The 19,425-nt window shown below is 49.9% G+C and overlaps 1 long non-coding RNA gene across 1 annotated transcript; it reads right to left on the bottom strand.

The window, feature by feature from the left end:
- Positions 1-3,595: 3,595 nt before the first annotated feature.
- LOC309583890 lies at positions 3,596-18,248 on the bottom strand. Its single transcript, XR_014227181.1, has 3 exons — positions 18,110-18,248; positions 11,632-11,709; positions 3,596-4,097 (listed from the first exon to the last, which is right to left on the bottom strand). It is a non-coding gene; the product is annotated as an uncharacterized lncRNA (long non-coding RNA).
- Positions 18,249-19,425: the final 1,177 nt, after the last annotated feature.

Here is a 19,425-nt window from a genome sequence, read left to right on the forward strand (position 1 = left end):
AGGGCCTGGCACAGGCTGGCCCGAGAAGCTGCGGCTGCCCCCGCATCCCTGCAAGTGTCCCAGGCCGGCTCGGCCATTGGGGCTTCCTGCCCAGGAGGGCTGGGCTGGGCTGGGCTGGGGCTGCTGAGGGGGGGATGGGCTCTGGCTGAGCCAGCTGAAGGCTGCGCATGATGAGGCCGGGGGGACCCCGTTCCTCAGTGGGTTCTGGGATATCCCCCATTCCTGAAGGGATGTCAGGCTATATCCCGTTCCTGAGGCACTTTGGGGGTCTCCCCAATGCTTCGGGAGGGGTTCTGAGAGTGGGGCTCTGGTACTTGGAAGTGGGACCTATTGGCAGGGATGCGGGGAGCCCATTTTGAGAAGGATGCTGCTGTTTCTGGCAATTTTGAGAGGTTCTGAATGGGCTGTGGGGCCCTGGCTTCATTCTGGGACTTGAGGTGAGCCCATGGGCACAGCGAGGCCTGAGGTGAGGTTCCAACCTCCGATTTTGGATGGAGGGATTGAGCGGTTGCCTCCAATAAACTCAATCCCAGCCCCAATGTGTCGATGGCAGCTGCAAATGGCTCGATCCGTCAGCCCCAAGCCCCGTGTGTGGGGAGTCAGGAACCACAGAAGGGGAATTGGTGTCCAGGAGGGCTGGGATGGGATGGGATGGGATGGGGATAGCATGGGATGGGGATGGCATTGTGGGGGTGGGATGAAGTTTGGGAGTGATGGTGTGGTTTGGGCACTTGGTGTGTGTCACTCCAGGGAGGGAAAGCAGGAGCTGCTTTTGGGGAGGCTCCTGCTTCTTTTTGGCAGTTTTGGGGCCTCTAAGTGTCTTCTGGGAGGTTTCAGGGAATTTGGGGAAGGTGATGTAAAGCCCCCGCAATTTGGGGGGCTGAGGTGAAGTTCCCCACATTTTGGGAGGGTGAGAGGACCCCAATTGGGAGGGGATCCTGCTGCTTTGTAACCCTTCAATGGGGTGAGAAGCGACTTGTGAGGGAAGAAAGAGAGAAAGAGAGAGAAGGAATTCGGAAGGAAGGAAAGAATTCGGAAGGAATTCGGAAGGAATTCGGAATTCGGAAGGAAGGAAGGAAGGAAGGAAGGAAGGAAGGAAGGAAGGAAGGAAGGAAGGAATTCGGAAGGAAGGAAGGAATTCGGAAGGAAGGAAGGAAGGAAGGAAGGAAGGAAGGAAGGAAGGAAGGAAGGAAGGAAGGAAGGAAGGAAGGAAGGAAGGAAGGAATTCGGAAGGAATTCGGAAGGAAGGAAGGAAGGAAGGAATTCGGAAGGAAATCAAAAGACTAAAATCAACAAGAAAATGAAAAAAAAGGAAGAAAAAAGAAAATAAGAAAGAAGGAAAGAAAGATTCAATAACATGAAACCAACAAGAAAATAATTTTTTTAAAAAGACAAAAACTGAAGGAAGAAAGAAACAAGGACAGAAAGAAAGACACAAGAAAAAATACTAGGAAAAAAGAAATAAAGAAGAAAAACAGAAAACAACAAAAAAAACAGGAAAAAAGAAAGAAAAAAGGTAAAAGAATGAAGGAAAAAAACTAAAAGAAATCAACAAGAAAATGAAAAAAGCAAAGAAAAAGAAAAGATGAAAGAAAGACTCAATAACGTGAAACCAAGAAGAAAAATGAAGAGAAAGAAAGAAGAAAGCAACAAGGAACCATATTTAAAAAACACATTAAATATGAAGAAAGAAAGCAAAAAGATAATAAAAATGTAAGAAAGAATGGAAGAAAAAAAGAAAGACTAAATAACATGAAACCAACAAAAAATAAATGTTAAAAGAAGTCAAAAAAAGAAGAAAGAAAGAAACAAGGGAGAAAGAAAAGAAATAAGAGAAAAAAAGACACGAGACAAAAGAAAAAAGGCAAAAAGATAAAAAAATTAAAGAGAAAATCAAAAGACAGAAATCAACAAAGAAAATGAAAACAGAAGAAAAAATAAAAGAAGGAAAGAAGAAAGGAAAAGCAACAAGAAACAAACAGAAGAAAAAAGCAAAAAGATACAAAATGAAAGCAAGAAAGCAGGGAAAAAAGACAAGAAGGAAGAAAGAAAGGAAATGAAAAGACAGAAATCAGCAAGAAAATGAAAAAAGGAAACAAAGAAAACCAGAAAGCAACAACAAAGAAAAAATAGGAAAAAGGAAACAAAAGAATAAAAAATAAAAGGAAGAAAGGAAGAAAACAACAAGAACCGAAAATAAGAAAAAAATAAAAAAGAAAAAAAGAAAGAGAGAAAGAGAAAGAAAGAAAGAAAGAAAGAAAGAAAGAAAGAACGAACTTAAGTAAAAACACAGACAGCAACACGAAAAGGAAAGAGAAAAGAAGAATAAGAAAGAGAAAGAAATAACATGAAACATCAGAAATCAACAAGAACATGAAAAAAGAAAAGAAGAAAGAAACAAGGAAGAAAGGAAAAAAAGAACAAAAAGAAAGAGACAAAGAAAAAAAAGAAAGAAGGCTAAAAAAGAAAGAAGAAACACAGAAAGCATCAAAAAAAAAAGGACAAAAAAATTAAGAAAGGAAAGACTGAAAACTAAAAGTAATCAACAAGAAAATGAAAAAAAGCAAAGGAAAATACAAAAAGACTCAATATTGTGAAACCAAGAAGCAAAATTTTAAAAAAAGAGAGAAAGAAGAGAGAAAAAAGCAGAAAAAGAAAAAAATGACAGAAAGAAAAACATGAGAAAAAATAAAAGTAAAAAAGAAAAGAAGACAGAAAGCAACAAAAAATAGGAAAAAGAAAAATAAAAGAATGAAGAAAGAAAGAAAGCTCAAAGAAATCAAGAAGAAAATGAAAGAAGTGAAGAAAAATAATAGATTAAAAAAGAAAGACTCAATAACGTGAAACCAACAAGAAAAATGGGAAAACAATGAAAGAAATAAGAAAGCAACAAGAAACAATAAAAAACTAAAAAAAAAGAAAGAAAGGAATAAAAAAGCAAAAAGATCATAAAAATGAAAAAAAAAAGGAAGAAAGAAAGAAAATCAGAAGACAAAAATTAACAAGAAAATGAAAAAAGTGAAGAAAAAAGAAAAGAAGAAAGAAAGAAATTAACAAAGTAAATACCATGAAACCAACAAGAATATGAGAGGAAAAAAAAAAAGAAAAAACAAGAAGAATGAAACAAGGAAGAAAGGAAAGAAGAGCAAAAAAGAAAGATGGAAGAAAAAATAAATGAGAAAAGAAAGAAAGCAAAGAGAGAAAGAAGAAAGCAACAAAATCAAAAAAGGAAAAAGAAAGAAAACAGATTTAAAAATGAAGAAAGAAAGAATACTGAAAGAAATCTACAAGACAATGAAAAAAGGAAAGAAAAATAGAAGAAGAAAGGAAGGCTCAATAATGTGAAACCAAGAAGCAGCACGATGTAGCGGGTTGGGTTTGTAACCGGGCGGAAACACCAATTTCGTGTCGTGGTTTGGCCCAAAATACTCATTACTGTTTATCTTATGTGAGATAAGAATTAGGAGAAACGCAAACCAGGCACCAAACTTGAAAGAATATAAAGAAGTTTATTAACAGACCTAAAAGAGGGGGGGAAAAAATTCTACCACACCTTCAGAGCTCTCCTCCTCCCCCCACCTTCCTCCCTTCTCCCACTGACAATGGAAAAAGACAACCCTTGAGATGTTCAGTCTGTTACCACTTCCATAATAACCTTGTTCTGTCCATTTAGAAAGAGAAGTCTCTTCTTGCTCGTGCTATGAAAACATTATCACAACGAGCCAGCCGCCCACTTCCAAGTATTGTTCAGTCCATTTAGGAAGAGGAGTCTCTCTGCTCGCATGTGAGTCCCTTCCCCCGACTTGCAGCTTTTCCTGCAACTGCTTTCGAGGGTCCACTCTTGAAGTTTTTTGGGGTACAACTTTAAGGTTGAGCCGTTCAGAAACAAAAACAGAGGCCCTTCTCCTTCCCTGGGAGCAAAGGGTCTTCCTCATCTTCATCTCTAGGACTATCTCTGGGAGCATCTCTCGGGACTGAGGTTTTCTCCTTTCCCATTTGGAGCCAAAGTCCTCATCTGGTCCATCTCTCCCTGTCCAAACTTCTCATGAAATTACAGCTGTGTCAGCATCTGCCCATCTCAGCGCAGGTGCTTTTGCCTATGGGTTGAACACTCCACTGTAGGAACCCAGAGTGCTGAGATTATTTCTCTGCCTGTTTTTAAGCGGTTTTACCCCCCTGGACACCACTGGTATAGCTTTAAACCTTGGAAAAAATTACCAACAGTCAGACAACAGCTAGAAAATACAGTGGTGTGAATTAGGTTATAGACTATTATGTAAGATTTTCATACGGTGAAAAATTTAGAGGTTTTAGGTTTCTCTTTGTAGTAAATAGATAAGAGTAAAAAATATCAAAATGGAGGATTGTTGTTGTTCTCTAGACCTTCTTCTCCTTCTTCTACCACTCCATATTTTGCAGTAAAAGTAGTTTGGAATGATTGGATAGAAAATTCCGCAGTTCCTGCCTGTGTTACTGAATAATTGGTAAGAAAGTAAAAATAATGTACGTTTTTAGTAACTATTGGTTAAAAATGTCTTTAAAAGGCTGTGTAAATCTTGATAATTGGTCTCTCTCACTCTCACTCCTACTTTTTCTCCTTCCATGCTATACCTGGGTGTTGGGGTTTTAGTTTAGTCCTAGTTTTTTTTCCTGTTAAAGGAATTTTTTCCCATATGCATGTTGCTAGGGGACAAATGGCTGTAGTTAAGAAAGACAAAAGAGCTGCCCATTAGGGGTGGGGTGGGCCTGGCTACTCCTTTGTTTCACCTGGGTGTGGGGTCAGTTCACTCTCAGAGTTTGGAGAGAGAAGCTGCAGAGAAAGGAGCTGCTGGTTTTTTTTCTTCAGCCGTTTTTCTTTTCTGCTGGAAGCAACGCCGGGTTCCCAAAGCCGCTTTCCCTGCCCTGCTGGAGGCTGGGCTGTGGCCGCCCTGCCCCGCTGCTGCTTCGAGCCTTCGCTACGCTGTAGCCGTGCTTGCCCTGCCTGCCCGACCTCCAGGGGGTTCCCCGTTTGGATACATCTCGTCTGTCCTCTGGGATCTGTGCTCGTCCCTGCCACTCCAGCCTGCTGTTCCCGAGAGTCCAGCCGGACACCGGGATCGGCTGCCCAGCGGTTTGTGAAGCTCCTTTGTTCCATCCCTTCCCGGGATCCCAGGGCACCGGTGCCGCGTGCTCCCCGAGCTCGCTCCGGAGCGCCCCCTGCAGCCGCGGGGGAACCATCGCACCTGCCCTGCTCACCGGGAGCCGCCAGCGCCCCTGCCGGCTGCGAGCGGAACTGCACCCGAGGGGAAAGGGCCTGACAGCCGAGAAGGCTGGCACTGGGTTTGGGATTGTTTGCTGTTACTGCCATAGTTATTGCTGTTTGTTTGACTGGTTATATATATAATAGTAAAGAACTGTTATTCCTATTTTCCCACATCATTGCCTAAAAGCCCTTGATTTCAAAATTATAATAACTCAGAGGGAAGGGGGTTACATCTGCCATTCCTAGGGAGGCTTCTGCCTTCCTTAGCAGACACCTGTCTTTCAAACCAAGATAGACCTTGGTGCCCAATGGGGGGCTCGAAGGCATTAAGAGAGAGAGCTGAAAAAGGAATAACAGTTCCTGGATAACTTAATTTTGTGTACTGGATATTGGAACCTTGTTAGGCAGCACTGTGTGGTCTACTTTACCCTGGTTCAGGTGGCAGGTGGCCGTGGCTCTATTCTTCCCCTTTGCAGCTCCTTACCTAAACATGGGTCCTCTGACTAAGGCTACCGTTGCTGTTATCCAGCTTGCGCTATGGGTCGAGAAGGTGAGGAATTCATGGCTTTTAAACTTCCTCCGGAATGTGGGCACATGGATAAACGGCTATCACACACTGAGCGCATGTTTTTGGGGTTATGTTAAAAATGGTACCTTCTGTGAGGAAATGACACCAGGGGAAGTTTTCCCCCAACACCTCAACCAGTTCTTTGGACCCACCCCATCAATTTTCGAAGGGTTTAGACTCCCTCTGAGAACTAACCACCTACTGCTGGTAGGCCTACTCTCTTTAGCACTCAAGGATAAGTTGAGATTGGCTTGGATAACTACCCAGACACCAGCCCCAGAGACCAGAGATCCTACCCCAGAGCCTGATCCTGCCCCAGAACCTGACATGGCCCCAGAGAGTAGAGTTCCTACCCCAGAGCCTGATCCTGCCCCAGAGCCTGACACAGCCCCAGACACTAGAGACCCTGCCCCACAGCCTGATACCGCCCAACAGCCCACCTCAGAAATGGACTACACGAACTGGGTGGGGGTACTGGCAAAAAGGATGCAGGAGATGTGCCAGGAGATGGGCCAGGTGCGCCAGGGGATATGCCAGGAAATGGGCCAGGTGCACCAGGAGATATGCCAGGAGATGGGCCAGGTGCACCAGGAGACATGCCAGGAGATGGGTCAGGTGTGCCAGGAGATATGCCAGGAGATGGGCCAGGTGCACCAGGGGATATGCCAGGAGATGGGCCAGGTGCGCCAGGGGATATGCCAATTGCTAAGGGAATACACCTCCTCAGCTAGTGAAAAACCCTCTCCCTACCCCAAAGAGGGTGAGTCCGATGGTGCAGCAGTGGAACCCACGGATGTTACAACTGTCCAGGCTTCAGCTGAACCACAAGGACAACCACAGCCAGCAGCAGTCGCCCCTGTGCAAAGGAGGTGTAAGACCAAATCAGTACGACCAGTTAATGATGATGGGCAGCCAGGGCCCTCACAACCAGCAGGAGAGCCAGAGCCAGAAATCATCACCGAGTCCCTGTCGCACGACAGTCTCCGTGCTATGCGAAACGACATTGCGCGAAGGGGGGTGAGCCTTATACCACCTGGCTGCTTCGGCTTTGGGACCTTATGGGCACAAGTGTGCAACTGGATAGTGGCGAGGCAAGGTATCTGGGATCGTTGACCCAGGACCCGGCTGTGGACCAGATATTTGTGAGGGAGCCAGGGCCTCTTTCTCTCTGGGAGCGGCTCTTAACGAGTGTGAGAGAAAGGTTCATTCACAAAGAAAGAATGCAGGAGTATCATCATAGAATGCAGTGGAAGACACTCGAGCAAGGGATCCAACAGCTAAGAGAAGTGGCAATATTAGAGGTACTCTTTGGGAAGAATGGACAGCATGATAATGACCCCGATAAGGTCAGGTGCACAGGACAGATGATGTGGAACCTGGCAAGGCTAGGGCCATCGCAATACACCACCTTCATTGCAACGATTGATGCTGACAATACCCGAGAAACCGTGGGCTCTGTCGCCAACAAGCTCAGGAATTATGACAGTATGGTCAGTGTCCCGCTGAAAGCTCATGTCTCTGCTGTGGTCCAGGACCTCAAAGAGGAGATGAAGGAGATCAGGAAAGAGGTGAGGAAGGTCAGTGTGGCACCAGTGTGAGTCACAGGCCCCCAAGTCAGAGCCCGTCATCCCCCTGCTAGAGAGAGAGGGTACACCCCACGAGCTGAGCTGTGGTTTTTCCTGTGTGAGCATGGGGAAGACATGAGAAGGTGGGATGGGAAACCCACCTCTGTCCTGGCAGCGCGGGTGCGTGAACTCAAGGAGGGAGGCACTAACCAAGGGGGTTCCACCAAGGTGAAAGTAGCCTCAGCCTCCGTGACCGAGCTGCCAGGTATTACAGAAGGGAAGATGATATGTCGGATCCCCTTGAAGGTACCTCGAGCATGTACACCCAGGGAAAGAATGATAACCAGGGCTAGAGGGGCCCTGCCTCTAGCCAGGAAGAGGCACGGGAGAACCGAGTTTTCTGGACGGTGTGGATCCGATGGCCTGGCACATCAGAGCCACAAAAATATGATGCATTGGTTGATACTGGGGCACAGTGTACTTCAATGCCATCGGGACATGTGGGGGAAGAACCTGTCTCCACTGCTGGGGTGACCGGGGGATCACAGCAGTTGACCCTTTTGGAAGCTGAGGTGAGCCTGACTGGGAAGGAGTGGCAAAAGCATCCGATTGTGACCGGCCCAGAGGCCCCGTGTATTCTGGGCATAGACTTCCTCCGGAATGGCTATTACAAAGACCCAAAAGGACTCAGGTGGGCATTTGGGATTGCTGCTGTGGAGGCAGAGGGCATTAGGCAATTGAACACCCTGCCTGGACTATCTGAGAATCCTTCTGCAGTTGGGCTCCTGAAAGTGGAAGAGCAATGAGTGCCAATTGCCACCTCGACAGTGCACCGCCGGCAGTATCGGACAACTCGAGATGCTGTGATCCCTATCCACAAGATGATCCGTGAGCTGGAGAGCCAAGGGGTGGTCAGCAAGACCCACTCACCCTTCAACAGCCCCATCTGGCCTGTGCTCAAGTCTGACGGGGAATGGAGATTGACTGTGGACTATCGTGCCCTGAATGAAGTGACTCCACCGCTGAGCGCTGCCGTGCCGGACATGTTGGAGCTCCCGTACGAGCTGGAGTCCAAAGCAGCGAAGTGGTACGCCACTATTGACATTGCCAATGCATTCTTCTCCATTCCTCTGGCAGCAGAGTGCAGGCCTCAGTTTGCCTTCACCTGGAGGGGCGTGCAGTACACCTGGAACCGACTGCCCCAGGGGTGGAAGCACAGTCCCACCATCTGCCATGGACTGATCCAGGCTGCACTGGAAAAGGGTGAGGCTCCAGAACATCTGCAGTACCTTGATGACATCATTGTGTGGGGGAATACCGCAACAGAACTGTTCGAGAAAGGAGAGAGATTAATCCAAATTCTCCTGGAAGCTGGTTTCGCCATCAAGAAGAGCAAAGTCAAGGGACCTGCCCAAGAGATCCAGTTCCTGGGAGTAAAGTGGCAAGATGGACGACGTCAGATTCCCACCGAGGTCATCGATAAGATCACAGCAATGTCTCCACCGACCAACAAGAAGGAAGCACAAGCTTTCCTAGGCGCCATAGGTTTCTGGAGAATGCACATTCCCGAGTACAGCCAGATCGTGAGCCCTCTCTACCTGGTTACCCGCAAGAAGAACGATTTCCACTGGGGCCCTGAACAGCAGCAAGCCTTTGCCCAGATCAAGCAGGAAATCGCTCACACCGTAGCCCTTGGCCCAGTCAGGACAGGACCAGAGGTGAAGAACGTTCTCTACTCTGCAGCCGGGAACAATGGTCTGTCCTGGAGCCTCTGGCAGAAGGTGCCTGGTGAGACTTGGGGCCGACCACTGGGATTCTGGAGCCAAAGCTACAGAGGGTCCGAAGCCAACTACACTCCCACAGAGAAAGAAATCTTGGCAGCCTATGAAGGAGTCCAAGCTGCCTCTGAGGTAATCGGCACAGAGGCACAACTCCTCCTGGCACCCCGACTATCGGTGCTGGGGTGGATGTTCAAAGGAAAGGTTCTCTTTACGCACCATGCCACCAATGCCACATGGAGCAAATGGATTGCTCTCATCACACAGCGCCCGTATCGGAAAACTGAATCGCCCTGGGATTTTGGAAATAATCACAAATTGGCCTGAAAGTGAAAACTTTGGTCTCACTGATGAAGAAGAATAAGTGACATGTGCTGAAGAAGCTCGACCGTACAACCAACTGCCATCAGAAGACACACGCTATGCTCTTTTCACTGATGGTTCTTGTTGCATCGTAGGGATGAAACGAAAGTGGACAACAGCCACTGGAGTCCCACACGACAGGTTGCAGAAGCTACTGAAGGAGAAGGTGGATCAAGCCAACTCGCTGAACCCAAAGCCGTTCAATTAGCTCTGGACATAGCTGAAAGAGAGAAGTGGCCAAAGCTTTACCTCTACACAGATTCATGGATGGCAGCCAATGCTCTGTGGGGATGGTTAGAAAAGTGGGAAAAAGCTAATTGGCAGCGTAGGGGAAAACCAGTCTGGGCTGCTGAAGAGTGGAAAAACATTGCTGCCCGAGTAAGAAAGCTGGTTGTGAAAGTCCCCCATGTAGATGCCCATGTCCCCAAGAGTAGGGCTAATGAGGAACATCGCAACAACAAGCAGGTAGATCAGGCTGCAAAGATAGAAGTGTCACAGGTAGACTTGGACTGGAAACACAAGGGAGAGTTGTTCCTAGCTTGATGGGCCCATGATGCCACAGGTCATCAGGGCAGAGATGCCACCTATAAGTGGGCATGAGACCGAGGGGTGGATCTGACCATGGACAGTATCTCCCAGGTGATCCATGATTGTGAGACATGCGCTGCGATCAAGCAGGCCAAGCGGGTGAAGCCCCTGTGGTATGGTGGGCAGTGGTCCAAATACAAGTATGGGGAGGCCTGGCAGATTGATTACATCACACTGCCTCAAACCCGCCAAGGCAAGCGCTATGTGCTCACAATGGTAGAAGCCACCACTGGATGGCTGGAGACCTACCCTGTGCCTCACGCTACTGCCCGGAACACCATCCTGGGCCTGGAAAAGCAAGTCCTTTGGAGGCATGGCACCCCTGAGAGAATCGAGTCTGACAATGGGACTCATTTCAAGAACAGCCTTATAAACACCTGGGCTAGAGAACATGGCATAGAGTGGGTGTACCACATCCCTTACCATGCACCAGCTGCAGGCAAAGTGGATTGTTGAAAACCATCTTGAAGGCAGTGGGTGGGGGAACTTTCAAAAATTGGGAACAGCATCTGGCAAAGGCCACCTGGTTAGTTAACACCCGAGGTTCCACCAATAGAGCTGGGCCAGCCCAATCTGAATCCCTGCATACAACAGATGGAGATAAGGTCCCAGTAGTGCATGTCAGAGGTCTGATAGGAAAGACTGTGTGGATCAATTCTGCCTCGAGTACAGAAAAACCATCCGTGGGGTTGTCTTTGCTCAGGGACCTGGTTGCACATAGTGGGTAATGCAGAAAGATGGAACATCACGTTGTGTACCACAGGGAGATCTGATTGTTGGGTGAGAACCATCTGTAATGTGGAATGCCTGTGTACCACTGCTTGCTGATTGTCACTGTCACTGTTTGTACATAGCTGTATATATATATATGTTTATGTATTAATGTGTGTGTGTAGAATTAGAATATCTTAGTTTGGGCATTGAGCCAACGATATCGGATAAGGGGTGGAATGTCTTGGGGTGACTTTATGATGTGTATCCCATATCGCTGCCTTATGCCCAGAAATTAATTCTTGTGCCTTTTTATGCCTCTAAACTGAGCCTGAGAGGGGGAAGGAAAAAACTGAGCAAAACTTTTTCAAAGCAGTTTGCAGCTTGTTCAAGGTCACACAGAGATACTTTTTTTTCAGCTGTGGCAGGAGAGTGAGAGGGAAGGGAAGCACCCGGCTTGCTTTTCTTTCCAGCCAGCTTTCAGCAGTTTTTTTTCCTCAGTTTTTTGAATGTTTGTTTTTTCTGGGACTTTTTTCTTTTTTCCTTTTTCTCTCTGCTGGGCAGTTTCAACATCAGAATACATGGGAGGACTTTCCACTGAGGCCTTGGCCCTGGAGGTGGGCCCACCACCCCGTCCCAGCTCCAAGGAGGGGGAGAGATCGATCTATGGCAGGACTCTGAAATTTTCCCAAGTTTCTCTCAGCAGATCGAGAGGTTTTATTATTTAGCATTATTATCCTTTCCCTGTTTGTTTGTTAAATAAATAGGTTTTATCTCTTTCACTTTCCTTTGAGGAAAATTTATTTTTTCCCATACCTGGTGGGCGAGGGGTGCTTGTGCCTTCTCTCAGAGGATATATTTCTAAATTTGATGAAACCGGCACACAGGAGACCCCTATGGAAGGAAGAACAACAACAGCTCTTTACAAACACATGCTCTGAATCTGCTCAGAGACAGGGACACAGACTTGGACACAAGGAAGTGACACCAGAAACCATCAGCTCCACAAAATGGTACTGATTGACACACACTGCTGCTCAGCCAAGGTCCTGCTCAATTCCTCGACTTCCAGAACAACAACAAAGCCGGAACAGAACCATGGACATCGTTTCCTATACAAAAGGGGACAATGATGAGCCAGTTTGCACATTCTCCCAGAGGTAATTAAGGACATGGACACCCAGCGGGGGTAAAAAGGGAAGTTGAGAAGGGGTCTCAGCAACAGGGGACGGATGGTGTTGGTGTGCTGGGAAGGGATTGGTTGAAGGGAGTGTGCAGGAATATGGTTAAGGCAAACAGCAGCAGGAGGAATCTATGTGGTAAGAAAGGAAAAGGAAGACGGAAAAAAGGAGGAAGAGAAAAATACTGCGAATTGGAATGTTTTACAGCATCATTCCCAGTCTTACCCTCCAAGAGGGCCAAAACCCTCTTATCCTCACAGCCAGCTCCACCTCCTTTGTATCCCTGCTTTCTAGGACAGGAAAACAAGGAGGTCAGGATTTCAGGGGGTTTCTCTGTGGTGGGGAGCAGCAGGACAGGGCAGCACGGGCTGGGGTCCTGTGGGGAGCTGTGGGGCCGGGCCGGGGCTGTGGGGCAGCCGGGGCTCAGCGCCGGGCACTGCCTGACCCCAACACCCCCCGGGCAGGGCCGGCAGTGGCCCCCGGCCCCCAGGAGGCTGCGGGATGTGGAAGGATCAGGATTTTCTTTCATTGATCTTGTTTGGGTCACTGGAGAAACGAATGATTTTGCAGAAAGCTCAGCAGCTGTCAGAGGATGAGCACCCACAGGCACTGAGGGGGCTGCAGGAGAGGCACAAGAAGCCCCTGCAGCACTTGGCCAGAAAGGCTCAGCAGGGGAATGTAAGAAGGGATGAGCAAAAGGCCAAGGTGAAGGCAAAGGCCATGGCAGAGTTTCTACAGCCCCCCAGGGATGAACCGCAGGGCCCAAGGGGGCCCCAGCACCCAGGGGACGGCGGCGGCCACAAGCACCTGGCACAGGCATTGCCCTCCTCGGCACGGCAGAGCCGACCCAAACAGCCCCTGGCAAGGAATCAGGGCTCCAGCTGCAGGCCACAAGGACACTGCAAGCACAGACAGCAGCACCCTCAGCACGAGCAAGTGCACCCCTGATGGACATGGATTGTCAGGGCTCTCAGAGCTCCCAGCACACCAGGGACCCACCGCACCAGGGCCCTTGAGAACATTCAGGGCACGTCTGGATCGAGACGAGGCCGCTCCTGATGGACACAGGGGCCTCTCGATCCACTCTGAATCTGAGACCTAAGGGGGGAAATTGTCAAGAAGTTCTTTCATTATTCCGGCAATAAGTGGGAAAGATGAGCAGGGGGGTTTTATTCAACCACTATCAGTAGATGTGGGGGATGGGTTTGAAATGCATCAATTTCTGTTTGTTCCTATTTGTGATTGTAATTTACTGGGAAGGGATTTGGTGGCTCAAGTGGGAATGCAAATTCATATTGTAAAAGGAGCTACAGAGGCTAATGCTGCTGTACCTTTGTGTCAAATGTCTGCGAAGGCCTCTGCTGAAGGGAACCCAGAAGTGTGGGCAGCCCCACGGAAATAGGGAAAATCAGATATGGAGCCTCTCCAAATTCCTCTGAAGCATCCAGGACAAGTGGTGTCTAAAAGCAGTACCCTGTTCCAAGGGAGGCAAGGAAGGGGTTACAGCCTCTTACTGAGGCCCTGCTAAAGGCAGGGCTTCTGGAGCCAGCCATCTCTCCCTCCAACACTCCTCTCCTGCCAGGCAAGAAACCCGATCATGGACACCAGAAGGAAAGCACAACTTTCAAGGCTTCAAAAGCAGATGAACTGAGCCTCCTGCCCTGGCCCTCCCAGACAGAGAAAAACCATTTGAATTGCATGGGGATGTTAATCAGGGCCATGCCAAAGGAATTCCTGGGCTCAAATGTTTAACCCAGTGGCCAGAGAGTGGCCTCATTGTCTGCAGAATTGTGCAGCCCCGGCTTTAATGGGAACTGAGGCCTGAAAACTGACAGCAGCAGAATCTCTGGCTGTTCAAGCCTGGCATCAAGTTAAAGCTTTGTTAACCAAAGGAGCCTCTAAACGGATGAGCAGCACTCGGTTCTTACAGAATGAAACTTGTTGGAGGAACAGGAGGATTCAGAGTTGAGGACAGAGGAAGGGTTGAACCCAGCCTCCTGTTTGAACGGCCCTGGACACGGGGCTGGCAAGAAACCCATGGCTGCAGCCAAGTGACAGAGCTCCAGACCTGGGCTAGCAGAGATTTACCAGACATTCCCTGGCCTGAGGGAGAAAATGTGTTTAGGGATGGCTCTTCAAGGGCAGCAGAAGGGAAAAGAGTGACAAGACACGCTGCTCTTAAGGAAAGGGAATGAGACAAAGCGCAGCTCAGCGCCCGCATGCTCAGCTCAAAGGGCCGAGCTGGGGGTGCTTGGAAGAGCCTGGCACTGAAATGCCCTGAGCAGGGAGGCTTCAACATCTTCTGCTGACAGCATGGCAGCTCACAGCAGGGCAGAAGCATTTCCGACTGCTTCAGCAATCCCTGCATCAGTTCTTAAGGCATGTTTGGAACAAACAATTCCAAGCTATGGGATTGTGGAAGCAATAGACTCAGACAGGGGAACTCATTTTACAGGAAAGATCCTTCAGGGTGTTCTGGCTGCTTTAGGAACACAGTGGCACCTCCAAACGCCCTGGCACCCCCAGAGTTCGGGTCGGGTGGAAAGAATGAATGGGGAAATAAAGAAACACCTTCTGAAGCTGCTGAGAGAAACCAAGATGCCCCAGGTACGGCTGCTGCCATTGGCTTTGGCAAGAAGAAGAGCCAGACCCAGGCCAGATACTCAATTATCACCCCTGGAATTGATGTTTCCAATTCCTCACCCTGGGAATTCCCCACCTGCTGGGGGATGGAGACCAGGGATATCTGTTTCAAGCAGTCTGTGGCCAGAATCCTGTCTCTTGTGAAATCTCTTCCACAGGAAGCTCGGCTGGCACAGACCCTGCCTGGGGACTTTGCTGTCCACAACATCCAACCAGGACATCGGGTCCTGGAGTGCAAAGAAGCACCACTGGTGGCCAAGGGCGTGGCCCATTCCAAGTGTCCCCGAGCACAGAAACAGCCGCCAGCACAGCTGAACACGGGGGGACCCCTCAGCCTCGCCTCAAGCTCTCTGAAGCCCCGTGGATTTGCACTCCCCGGCTGCAGGAGGACCATGCGAGGCCGCCACTGACCTTGCACAGAAGGGGCCGCAGCAGCAGCCAGGGCTCCACAGCGGGGGAAACCCCGGGGGCTGCCCACAGATCCTCTGCTGAAATAGTCTGGCTGGGCACCTCCTCTGGCATCTCCAGGCACTGGGGACCAATCCTCGCTGGCACCGGGCGAGCTTCAGAGCTTTCTGTGCCTGCACTCGCCACAGCTGCTGCGGGAGACAGCGGGAGAATTCCACTCTGGCTCTCAGTTACACTCACACTCTGGGCTGGGTGGGATTCGATTGCTGGAAAATATACCAAGTTCAGAATTGTTTTAAAATTTTATTTCGCTACTGAGGCTTCGTTTGCCTCTGCCTTGGGGAAAGGAATTTGAAAGTGTTTGTTAAGGGATGTTACACCACTCAACAGAGATGAGCTTAACATCTCAACAGACTGGGAATAGCCCAAAAGATAACGCCCATCAGCAAACATCAAGGAACAGCTACCCCAGACACTGCCCCCGGCACAGCTGGAGACCCCTGCTCTGGAAAAGGCCGAGAAGGAAATCAAGGAGTGTGGACCTAATTAACATCAGAGGCCAAGCAATCCGGGGCCAATAGGAAACTAAATACTAAGAACTACCCAACGTGGAACCAATGAACATTAAACCTATGGATTTCTATGGGTTTAGACTGCATAAAGTTGAGGAAAAATTGAGTAAAACTCGTGTGCCATGGAATGATTTTCTCTGCACACCCGGGCTCTGTGTGCATGAAATGATTTCTGTTGCACATCCTGGCCAGAATAAAGTAATGCCTTGATCCTCTAACACTGAAAAGGTCGTTGGAGAGTTTTTGTTCTTCCTGCAGTTTCTGTGACAGGATGACACCATTAGAATGTTTTTTCTTAATAATCCTACTTTGATATTGTCAGTTGGGTTTGGGCCAAAGGTGTGAGAGTCAATTTTTAGTCCGAGGAGAAGTAGCAAAAATCTTTATTGCTTTGGGGCATTTTTCGTCTATGCGTATGTGTGTCTGTTAGTGATGGCAGAATTTTGGAATGAGTTTTTCGATGTTCACGTTTAGGTTGCATTTTGCAAAACTGGAAGAGCTTTAAAACTGACCCTTTTCCTCATAAACAGTTAAAAAATACTAAAGAAAAAAAGAAAGCTGCTTTTGGGGGGGCCACTTGTGAGTCACCTGATGGCTGCCCTGGAAGAGAAGCTTCCTTCCAGGCAGCCAGCAGAGGAGCTTTAGAAATGCAAATTAACTCTGCTGGGGGAAGTGTGCACAATGTCCCAGGCTCTCCTTGCCTGCCACAGGAATTGGGCTGATTCCCTCTGCCCCTCACCCCAAGCTCTGCCTCCCTGCACAGACGGAATTTGCATCGCTAAAGGCAGAGCCCACACTGAGCATCTCTGACTCTGCAACAGAAATCCCTGAAGCTGCAAAGGAAAACAGCAAACGGAGAATGTTGGGAGAACTTCACTCACAAAAGCGGGGGAGAATCATCCCTCTCCCCACTCCAACATCTGCTGGCACTGTCTGTGTTATACAGGGCGGGTTTGACCACTGGGCTGCTTTTGCTGCCACAAGTTCAGCGAAATCACTTGGGAATCCAAGGATGCGATGATTTAATCAGAGAAAAGCGGTCAATTGATGCATCCCTGGCTGGAGGGAGCACCCAAAAACGGGGAAAAGATCAACGGCCACCAGAACAAATCCTACAACACCATGGAGCAGCCCCTAGGAACCCGAACAAATTCATACCAGGTGCCAGAGAACCCACTGATCATTTCAATGCATCATTAGATTACAAGCTGTCCTCCAAATCATAACCAAGCACACAGCTCCAGCTCCTGACCTTCTCACCCACCAATCCACTCCCATGAGCAACGCCACATCTCACCCTGGGATGGCATCAGATTCTCTTCCAGCAGAAGGACCAGGAGGCTGTGGAAAATTAAATGACTCAAACTGCTCTTGGCAAAGAGATGGCCAAGAAAAAGTGGGGAAACAGAGAACAAACAAAATAAGAAAGCAGCTCATATCCCTGTTCAAATGTGGAAAGGATGGGAATGGGACACGTTTTCGTGGTTCCCTGGCAGACCATGCGTTAAACCAATGCTGTTTCTCCTCTCAGGTGCTGCAGCAACGCTCATCTTTTTACCATGCACCACACCTTGCTCAGTGCAGCTCATTCAGCAGGGGATCAAGGGCATGCAGGTGGCAGCCAGGCCTTCTGACCCAGAAACGGCTACAGAAGGACACAGAACGAGGTCACTGAGAATAATCCCAAAACCAAAGAAGGCCCAGGAAGAACAGATTAAGGCATTTTTAAAGTTTGTAAAGAGAAGTACTGAGATAATAAGAAGTGGGGAATTAAAAGGAAAAAAATGAACGTGTCTTTACAAACAGATGGTGTGAATCCCATTGGAGATAGGGCCAGGGACTTGGAGATAAGGAAGTCACCGGAGAAAACATCAGTTTTAGAAAATGTTACTAATTGACACGAACTGCTGCTCAGCCAAGGTCCTGCTAAATTCCTGAACTTCCCGAAGAAGAACAAAGCCTTCACAGAGCCATGAATATCGGATGTTATACAAAGTGGGGGTGCACATTTAAGGGGCACATGCAGCAGGCGGATCGGGAAGTCTGTGCCTTCCAAGGACCTCAGCCACTGGGGAAAAGGACACGGAGATGCGGCCGGGCAAATCGGGACAAAAAGGAGGCTGCGTCCTCCCAACACTTGGACAGACCCCACGGGAAATGCCCCGTGGCCTCTCCCTTTGCCCAGGAATAAAGTTACTTTTACAAGACTCCTCCGGCTCCTCTGGGGACACAAACCTCTGGCCACGGGAACTTTCCCGCACACTCCCGGCCACGGGGCAGCCACCTCTGTCCTACCCACAGCAGCCGCGACGAGCCAGCGCTGCTCCGGCACCGGCTCCTGCCGAGGCAGCAGCGGGAAGGAGACCGCGGGCAGCCGCTCCCGCAGCGCCCTCACGCCAGGGCCAACACGGCGCCCACACGGCACAATGAACCCGCCACAGCCCCCTGCCGCCCCCTCCGCCCGCAGCCAGCCCCGAGCGCGGCTCCCACCTGCGCTGGGGCCGCCTCCGAGCTCCGCCGCCGCCTCAGCGGGCTCCGGCCGCCGCCGCCGCTCCCGGGCCCGCACCGACGCTCCGCCAATGGCGCCTCTGCTGCGCCACGGCCGCCCTGCCGGCGGCTCCGGGCCCGGGCTGCTCCCCGCTCCGACCAATCAGCGCGCCAGAACCACGACTGACGGCAGCAGCGCCCAATCGGAGCGAGGGGCGGGCTCTGCACACGGCCCAGCCCCGCCCCGCGCTCCCAGCGCCCCCCGGGCTGCGTGAGGGGAAAGCCGCAGCTGAGGAACAGCCCTGGAACGGGCCCGGCCCGAGCCGCCGTTCAGCTGAGAAGAGAAACAAAGCTCTCCGCTGCTCCCGGCCCGACCTGCCCAGCCCTGCGTGTGGGGTGGCACCGGCTCCTTGGGAAGCCCTGCAGCCTCGCTACTCCCGCCCCTAATTCGGAGCATCAGTGCATGGCTTTGATTTCCCCGAGAAAGGGAAAACCGCCCCAACCCCCTTTGGCTGCGTGCACGAGGGGAGAGATTTGTGGCAGAAAACTCCCAAAGTCGTTTATGCCCAGCTTGGGAAGAGCAACCCAAGCCAAGCAGAGGTGGGACCCCCCAGCAGCGCCTCTCTGCCGCCCCAGCTGAAGCCCTCGCTGGCTGCTCCAGGCTGGATGGGCAGACTGGGAGCACTGGGAAGGGGCCCCGGCTCGGGGCGCAGCCCCCGGGTCAGCCCCACGGCAGCTCCAAGGCTCCGCCAGCCGGGATGGAACGTGGGAGGGGGAGCAGGGCAAGGGCCGGGGTTGTCGGTGTTCAGGGGGCACAAGGGACAGCGGGGGCACTTCACAAGCGTTTAATGCAAAAGATAAAATCATAAGGAAGACAAAAGCAACAGCAACCGTGGCACCATAGCCCAGGGCCACAGAGGAACATGTCCCGTTGGAGTGGGGGGACGCTGGCCCGATGCCAGGCACCCACCACAACCGCTCTCTCCCTGCCCTCCACAGCCAGAGAGGGGACAGAAAATTTAACCAAGGGCTCATGAGCTGAGATGAGGACCAACAGATTTCTCTTATCAAACACTGTCACAGGTAGAACAGGCTTGAAACTGGAGATATGAATTGAATTTATTGCTAACAAATTCAGAGCAGGATAAGGAGAATTAAAAGAAGGCCCTTCAAAACTTCTTCCTCCCACCCCTCCCTCCTTCCATCTCCACCTCCCACCCCGGCAGTGCAGGACACAGGGAATGGGGGCCATGCTCAGTTCATCCCCCATGCCTTCTCCCGCTGCTCAGGGACAGGAGTCGTTCCCCTGCTGCACTCTG

Source organism: Coloeus monedula (genome assembly GCF_965178545.1).
Source record: "Coloeus monedula genome assembly, chromosome: 33".
NCBI classification, from domain to species: Eukaryota; Metazoa; Chordata; class Aves; order Passeriformes; family Corvidae; genus Coloeus; species Coloeus monedula.